Source organism: Tupaia chinensis, unplaced genomic scaffold (assembly GCF_000334495.1).
Source record: "Tupaia chinensis unplaced genomic scaffold, TupChi_1.0 Scaffold000270_1, whole genome shotgun sequence".
Lineage (NCBI taxonomy): Eukaryota > Metazoa > Chordata > Mammalia > Scandentia > Tupaiidae > Tupaia > Tupaia belangeri.
The window spans coordinates 4989131-4998499 of NW_006159750.1; the positions used below are offsets into that span (position 1 = coordinate 4989131).

Genomic DNA, 9369 nt, shown 5'->3' on the forward strand with positions numbered 1-9369 from the left:
TACCACAGCATCTGCCCCCACCCTCCGTGGGGAAATCTCCTCATGGTCACGGACATCATTTATGCTTCAGGGGACTCCAGGAAGCCAAATTCCTTTGATCCGTGTGTAAATTGGTCCTTGGCAGAGAGCATCTGATGCCCAGATAAATTAACCCCCATGGTGATCTGATTACATACCTCCTGCTTAAGCACTTGTCACCTATTTTGTTTTTCAGGATTTTTTCAGACTGAGGCTCACTAAGAAGGAAATAGGCTGTGTTCAGACCTCTTGGGAGGAGAGCTCATTTTCAAGACTTAAATTTTCTGTCTGATCTGGATTTGGCAAATTGGGGAACCAGGTTGCTGGGTGGGAAACAAGATATGCAATGCCAAGAAATGATTTGGCTTTAGAAATTTCTCTTTCATATACCCATCTGGAACTGGGAGAGAGGCACAGCCCTCATTTCAGAAAGACAGCAGATGAAGTAGCTGTGTTGTATGCTAGGAGCTCGAGAGTTTTGCCAGGAGAATCCGGGCCTCCGTAAAATTTGGGCATTATCTATCTGTGATGAGACCAGAAAACAGTGACTTAAACAAGAAAAAAATGTTCTGTTCACCAGTATTTCCAAGAGAAGACTACTTGATCAAATGGCATATGAAAAGTGAGTCAACTGTTGCTATTTCCTATAGCATTTTTATATTTTCTAAATTACTTAGTGCCACCACTTGGGAAAAGAAACTATTGAAGAAATAAGTGCTTAATTAATATATTTGCAATTAGGGTAGAAGAAATAAATCAACCTAGTATATTCCTATACTAGTAAACTCATCCAGTATAAGACTTTATTGTGATGTTAGATGGAAGTTTTGTTATAAAAGATAGAAACTTACTCTTTGTTTAAATCTGGGCTGTTATGGCAATTTTTAGCTGATTACTTGTTTTTCTTGTCCACTCTTAATTTGCTTCATATGGCAGTATTTAGTTGTGTCTGAAATTTCTATTTGCTATAAGAACATGAGAAATTCAAGTGAGGGAAGTTGCTGGTATTCGTCAACATGTTTGGACAGTTCATAGAATCCACAAGTAAATTGAGAGTATTCTCTGAAGGAAAGGAAAACAGAGCTTTGTAGCTGAAATTGAAAGAAGTTCAAGTTAAATATTACAATAAGCATAGGCATAGGTCTTCCAGCTGAATTGTCCATTACAGTAAACTTAACTGTGGACGCGTTAGCTACAGTCAACTCCTTCGTGGCAGTAAATTGTCTTTTGTGCTTACTCTAAAAGAATAAAAGCTGCTGCGAAGTTTAGCTTCTAACATACGCAGTTCCGTGCTTTGAGGGTTTCTAGAAGTATAGAAAGCCATCAAGAAAACACTACATGTCTAATCATCTCAGAGTTGTGGCTGTTATCTCTTCAGGAATTGGTCCACAGGGTAAATTTTAATGATTCACGTGTCTTGCATTGACGTTTCTGAGGATCTTTCACATGAAAGAAAGCCAATCTAGTGGGACAGGAGAGAAGAGGTACACCTTGTGGGTGTGAGTTTGGGATCTGTTGGCCAAAGGGGATGTCACTCCCTGGAACAGGTTCAGCATGTTTTGCACTTGTTATTTTGTAGCTTTAATGACTTTTGGTTTGAATAGGGCTAATGTCTCTAAGTTTGGTGCTTAGAGCTACTTCATATTTTAAACTGGTTCCATCCCACAGTTCTATTTCAGACCAGTTTTTACAGCCTACCGGGTGGGTCATCTTGACCTAAACTCTTGAGTTGTTATATTTTGAGACATTTTCACACCAGAATGTACCAAAAAGTGCACAAGATGAAGGTAATTTACAGCAAGAAACAACACACAGCTTATTTCATTTCCTGACTTTATGTAAGCAGAACATTGATAACTCATCACTTTGGTTGCTGTGTCTTACATTATTTTCAACTAAAAATTAAAGGAAGTTATTCCTCTGGAGGAATCTTTTAGGGGTGGAGAAATAGGGATATTAATATTGCCTCAGATTCAAACTGGCATCACTGTAAACTTTATGCCAGGATGGAATGAAGTCAGCTCCTTTTTATAGTTGAAATACAATTTTTTTATTCACCATTGTCTGCACAAATCCTTGAAAATAAAAATTTTTTCCCTACCATCTTTGTCAATAAAAAATCTTTGTCCATTTTATTTGTCACATGCTGAGTTTAGTGAACTTTGCTCAGTAGTCCCCTGGGTTCTACCACAGCGTACCTTTCTAGCCCCGTTAGTGCAAACTGTCTTTCCTGTTATCCCTTGTCAGGGTCACTGAATGTCACTAACGATCATTACAGTTCAGAATCTGTAATGGCCTAGCTTTCTCTTGTGGGGAGGCTGACGTATATGACACGTTACTGTCTGTCTTTTTATAATATATCACACATATAAACAAGCATAGGCAGAGGCGTCCCATTGAGCAGGGCACAGGGTAGCTACGGTTAATTCCTCTGTGGCAGTAAGTTGTCTTGTGTCTGTTTACTCTGAACAGATAAAAGCTGCTAGAAAGTTTTTATTCTGACATAGGCAGTTCAGCACTTTGAGATTTCTAGAAGTATAGAAAATCTAATTGCAATTGCAAAAGTTATAATTCTCTCCAGATCCAGCTGACTCTCGAGTTTTCCTGTGTCTCCACTAGATTTAGTTGCTGAAAGTGCAATCTTTTCTTAACACATTTCACAACTCAGGAAACCCATCTTAAGATGAGGGAAAGGGATAAGCATCTCTTGCTCCAGGAGTTTCTTAATCTCACCTTACATGTTAAATATGAAAATACTCCTTACCTTCTTTTTTTTGGAGAAGTTTTTGCTATAGGGCACGTGCACTCACCAGAAAGACAGAGAGAGACATAGAGACAGAAAGCGAGAAATCATCCCCCGGGGGGATGGCCACGCCGCAGTCCCTTCTCCTCCATTCTCCTCTCAGGATCTTGGGCACACACACGCTCGCACCCAGTGTGAGTTTAAGGCACCGGGTCCGGGACTTGAACCACGGTTTACTACATGAGAGTCCAGCGACATAGCCATTACGCAAACTGCTGGTTCCCCCAAGTATTCTTGTATATCATCTACACACTTTAGAAGGTAAGGAATAGCAGTTAGTGTAATGACTATGTCGCTGGACTCCCATGTAGCCAACCATGGTTCGTTCCCGGACTCACGCCGGGTGCATGTCCATGCGTGCCCAAGATCCCGAGAGGAGAATGGAGGAGAAGGGACTGTGGTATGGCCATCCCTCCTGGGGGGTGATTTCTCGCTTTCGATCTCTCTGTCTCTCTCTGTCTTTCTGGCGAGTGCACACACCCTATAGCAAAAACCTCTCCCCCAAAAAAGAATACTTGGGAAATATAAAATACAAACAGGAACAAACTGAAAGGTTGAATCTTGCCTCTAACATTGGGGAAAAAAAAAAAAGGAAAGAAAAACTCGGGCCGACGGAAGTTAATATGACCGGATCCCACATAGCTGACTAGTTCAAATCTCAGACCTGGTGGTTTGATTGCTTTGAGAGGTTTTTGCTATAGGGCGCATACGCTCGCCAGACAGACAGAGAGAGACATAGAGACAGCGAGAAATCACCCCCCAGGGGGGATGGTCACGCCACAATCCCTTCTCCTCCATTCTCCTCTCGGGATCTTGGGCACGCACGCACATGCGCCCGGCGTGAGTTTTAAGTCACCGGGTCCGGGACGCGAACTGCGGTCGACTACATGGGAGTCCAGCAACAAAGCCATTACGCTAACTGCTGGTTCCCAGACCTGGTGGTTAGAAAAACGCACTGGGCTTGTGTGCATGCATGCCTAAGATTCCAAGAGGAGAAATGGAGAAGGGACTGCAGCATGGCCACCCTTCTAGGGTGGTGCATTTTTACTTTCCCTCTATTTCTCCAATGAGTGCACGTGTCCTACAGCAAACAAACAAAAGTGTCAAGTAAACACTTACATGTCTAATCATCTCAGCGTTGTGGCTGTTAGCACTTCAAAAATTGGTCCTCTGTGTGTGTGTGTGTACAAAATACTTATTACACACACACACACATATAAAATGACAAAAAGAACCACAGTAAACAAGTTACATGGGAAAAGGGAATTCATTGGTTTCACAAAGCCAGCATCAAATAAAGATAAGACCGACCAGCAGCATGGCCAAATGGAAATGAAAAAATGTCCACTGACCCTGAAAAGGTGAGGGTCTTTTATTCGAGTAAAAGGGTTATGATACATGTAAGTTGCTCTAAAAGAGTTTACTCTGGACAAAGATAACAGAGGACTGCCTTCTGGAGCTGGAAGGGACAGGATAGCGTGAAAGTCTGTTAGCAGCAGCTGTCTGAAGCAGCTCTCTGGCATGGTGGGTCTGTTCGGCGGGATGCGCGACTAGCCTAAGGGAGACTACAACCTGGAATTATCTTGAGAAGGGATGTCTGTGGCAGGGGGGGGGGGAACTGGAGGAGGTTGCCCAGCCACTTGCTCTTCCTCTTAGTCCTCTAGCCCTTTATATGTGTGTGTGTGTGTTTATGGTAATCTCTTTTCTGGATAATCTTTATCTCCACTAAATATATAATATATACACATGCCCACATACACATATCTACATACACACACACACACACACACACATAAATGAATACATTTTGAGGTGTTTTAAATGAGGCAGACAGCACTTGCAATACATTTTACCTACTACTGGTATTAAAATACAAGTAAGGTCCTTTTGGCCAGAACCACCATCTTCCAGTAATTAACCAAAATGATGAACACAAAGGGGAAGAGGAGAGGCACCTGATAAATGTTCTCTAGGCCTTTTAGAAAACAGAGTGGTTCCTTTGGCAACATACATGGGAATCTACAAGAAAGGTGACATTGTAGACATCAAGGGAATGGGTACTGTTAAAAAAGGAATGCCCCACGAATGTTACCACGGCAAAACCGGAAGAGTCTACAGTGTTACCCAGCATGTGCTGGCATTGTTGTAAACAAGTTAAGGGCAAGATTCTTGCCAAGAAGAGAATTAATGTGCCCCCGTGTTGAGCATATTAAGCATTCTAAGAGTAGACATAGCTTGCTAAAATATGTGAAGGAAAATGACCAGAAAAAGAAAGAAGCCAAAAAGAAAAGTACCTGGTTTCAACTAAAGTGCCAGCCTGATCCACTCAGAGAAGCACACTTTGTGAGAACCAATGGAAAGGAGTGTGAGTTTCTGGAACCTATTCCGTATGAATTCATGGCATGAAGGGTGTTAAAAATAAACTAATGTATGGTCTATTAAAAAAAAAATACAAATATGGGTCTAGCAGGTGGCGTGATGGTTAAGACCCTGGATCCCCACATGGCCGACAATGGTTCAAGTCCTGGACCCAGCAGTTTGAAAATCATCCCGTGTGTGTGTGTGTGTGTGTGTGTGTGTGTGTGTGTATGCACACACGTGCGCAACCAGAATCCCAAAGGAAAAATGGAGAAGGGATTGAGGTATGGCCATCCCCCATGAAGCAAGGGGTGATTTGTCACTTTTCCTCTCTGTCTCTCCAGCAAATGCATGTGCTTTATGGCAAAAACCTAAAATAATGGGTTGGCAGGTGGTGTGGTGGTTAAGCACTCTGGATTCTGACATGGTCAACCACGGTTCAAGTCCCAGATCTGGTATCTTGCTTTCTCACTTTTTCTGTCCTCCTCTGGTCAAATTAAAATAATAAAAAAAAAACTAAAATAATAATAAGTATCTGCCATTATTAGTCATAAACTTATTCATTCCAGTGCAGTTAACAAGTAACCAACCAGGCTTAGAAAATTGGGCCGATGGGATTCTGGCACAAACAGCACTTTCCCCTTACTTGTTTATTCCAAGTGCTTAGTGGAACTCATACAAATACAAATTATAACTTGAGAAATAATTTTCTGCTAATCTCCAAAATTCTGATTTATCCTCCCCAGCCATCATCACAACATACCTATTTCATTGAAAAAGGGAGGAACTGAGCTATTAAAATTACCCTCTTGTGGGCCAGCTGGTGGTGTTGTGGTTAAGGTGGTTAGATCCCACATGGCCAGCTGTGCAGTTCGAGTCCTAGACCTGGTGGCTTGAAAAATTCACCAAGTGTTGGAGCTGGCAGGTAATGTGGTTGAGGTGCTGAACTTCCACATGGCCAACCATGGTTTAAGTCTCTTTCTCACTTTCTTTCTCACTTTCCTTTTCTCTCTCTCTGTCTCTCTGTCTCTCTGTGGCAAAATAAAAAATAAATAATAACAAATAAAATTAAAATAAATAATATTTTAAAAGAAAAATATGCCAGTGCATGTGGATGTGTGCCCAGAATCCTGAGAAGAGTGAAAGAGAAGGGACTGCAGCCTAGCTGTGCATCCTGGGAGGTGATTTCTCACTTTCACCATCTCTCTCTCTCTCTTCCTCTCTTTCTGGCAAGTACATACGCCCTATGGCAAAACTAAAAATAATAGTAATCGTGCTCTTGTTACCAGACAAACGTAACCCCGGGGATGGGGCCTGATCACCCATGACCCGGCAGCCAATTTCTGAGATAAGGGTTTGCACAGAGGAAGGCTTTACTATGGAAGATAGCAACCAGGAGAGTGGTAGAGTCCAAGAGTCTACACCTCCATGACTGAGGGGCAAGCAGGGCCTTAAACCCAGGTCAGGAATGTGATAGGTGAGGATCTGGGTTAGAAATCCAGGGACTTTCCCTGAACAGTTTCTGTGGTGTCATCTCTGATAGACGGCGCTGTTTTCTTGGTGCTGGAAGTCTCCAGGAGGTCTGAAGCAAGATGTTAGCATCTGGTTTGTTCTGGGTAAAGAACTGAAGTCAAAGAACTTCCAGGACCCCTGAGTCTCGTCAGTCTTTAACTACATGCTACTTGTGACTGTGTCTTGCAAAAGTTGAATGTTAAGGGGACCTTAATCACAGTGTGCAGAAAGTACAGATTAGTCAGGAGAGAAAGAGAGCATGAGCTCATCTTTTTTTTTTTTGAGGGGTTTTTTTTTTTTTCCCCCTATAGGGCAGGTGTGCTCGCTGGAGACACAGAGACAGCGAGAAATCATGCCCTGGGGAGATGGCCATACAGCAATCCCTTCTCCTCCATTCTCTCCTGGGATTTTGAGAATACACGCAAACGTGTCCTGTGTGAATTTCAAGCTGCCAGGTCTGCGACCGAAACCGCGGCGGTCATTAACGTGAGAGTCCAGCAACCTAACCATTATGCCATCTGCTAGCCCCCACATGAGCTCATCTTATTTTGTAAAGTAAATTACCTAGGACTCTAGGACATATTTTTACCTGGCAAATATATTTAAGACTAAACAAGAAAAACTTATTTTTATTTCTCAGGCCAGTATCACTCTCTAATGTGAAGGATGTTAATTCTACTTATATAATCACTACTATTTTCAGTCTACTCAGTCTGGAGTTTGAAAATCCGCTATGTTTTAGGCCAACCAGTGGTATAATAGATAAGGTGGCTAGATCCTACATGGCCCAGATCCAGTGGCTTAAAAAATGCCCTGGGGGGACCAGCAGATGGTGTAACGGTTACCTCCCTGGACTTCCACGTAGTCGACCATGGTTCAAGTCCTGGACCCAGTGGCTTAAACTCACGTTGGGCGTGTTTGTGTGCGTGCCCAAAATCCTGAGCAGTGAATGGAGGAGAAGGGATTTCAGCGTGGCCATCCTCCCTGGGGAATGATTTCTCGCTTTCTGTCTGTCCCTCTAGTGAGAGCATGCACCCTGTAGCAAAAATCTTTCTTTTAAAAAAAGGCAAAGAAAAACGCACTGGGTACATGTGTGTTCATGCCCAAAATCTGGAGAGGAGAATGGAGAAGAAGGGATTGTTGCATGGCAGTCCCCCCAGGGGGGCGATATTTCACTTTTCCTCTCTGAATATCTTTGGCAAACACATGCTCCCTAGGAAAACTAAAAAATAATTAAAAAAAAAAATCAGGTACATTTCAATGGATATACAGGTAAACGAAGGTTCAGCCATGACGTCATAGGACTGTGACGTTGTCAGGTTCTGGACAGGCAGGTAGCTCTGCAAGGACAGGGATATGCCTTCCTGCCTCTTTCTGTTTATTTCTTGAGAAAAACAGGGCCTTCCTGCATCGACCCACCGCCAGCCTCAGCCAGCCAGGATCACGTGTCCAGGGAGACCCGAAGGGCCAAGCGGAACCCTCCTGTATGGCCTTAGCGCAGCACAGCGTTGCCTCACCACTGCTCCGCCTTGGCCCAGTCTTCCTGCCTTTCCCCATTTCACAGACATCCTGCCCACTCAGTCCTCGGATTTAAGTACTCCATTCCTTACCTTTCCTCTTGGTAAAATGATGTTTGGGGAGAAGAAGGTCTGGCTGGGAGCTGGCAGTCTTGTTGCTAATGACCAGGCACTGGTCTGCGTGGGGAAAGGCACTCACCTATAACTCTCCTAACGGTGAATCGTATCATATTCAGAAATCCGATACTTTAGGGACCAGCAGTTAGCGTAATGGCTATGTTGCTGGACTCCCACGTAGTCGACCGTGGTTCGAGTCCGGACCCAATGGCTTAAACTCACGCCGGGAGCATGTGCGTGCGTGCACAAGATCCCAAGAGGAGAATGGAGGAGAAGGGATTGTGGCGTGGCCATCCCCCCTGGGAGGTGATTTCGGTGAATCGTATCATATTCAGAAATCCGATACTTTAAAGCTTAAGACGACTAAAAATAAAGTCAAGGTCAAAGGAAAACTATAGTTTTGGATATAAGTATTTAGCTATACCAAGATCAAAAGCCAACCAGGATTCGTAGAAAGTCGGTTCGGCCTTTCCCTGGGCCGGAGTTCCCCTCCGCGCCACGCGAGGGCAGCAAGGCGCACATACACGCGGGAAGATGAAGTCACCCGCCTGCGCTCGGTGGTTCCTCCCAGAAGCCTCCGAGGCAGGGGAGGCTTTAAAAGAGAGGGAGAGGACTTCCGTCGCTGTACGGGCGGGAGATCGGCGTTGGGCTAGGGTTTTGTGTGGTTCTGTGGTGTCGCGTGGAAGGCGCGTGCGAGCCGAGAGTGAGTGGGAGCGCGAATGTGTGGCTTGAGTGTGCGGGCGTGGGGCGTGCAAGGCGAGCGCGTGTGCCCACCCTGAGCCCCTCCCGCCGCCTACACCTTGATCTTATTTGATTGGGTCGTGACTCCAGCCCCGCCGAGCCGACCCGAAATGAGAAGCTCTCCTCCTGTGAAGCCCCCTTCCTGGGGCGCTGTGCAGCGAGGCCTCTTGGGCGGCGGCCACGCCGTGGTCCCCGGGGTCCTGGAGTCCTTCGGGGCCCGGTTGCTCGGAAGTGATGAATTGATCAGATAGACGAGGCCGGGCTTGTCCCGGGCCACTGATTATCGAGGCGATTCTGATCTGA

At 44.6% G+C, this 9369-nt stretch overlaps 1 non-coding gene across 1 annotated transcript; it reads left to right on the plus strand.

The window, feature by feature from the left end:
• Positions 1-8947: 8947 nt before the first annotated feature.
• On the plus strand, positions 8948-9369 carry LOC114007980 (small Cajal body-specific RNA 2). Its single transcript, XR_003549549.1, has one exon.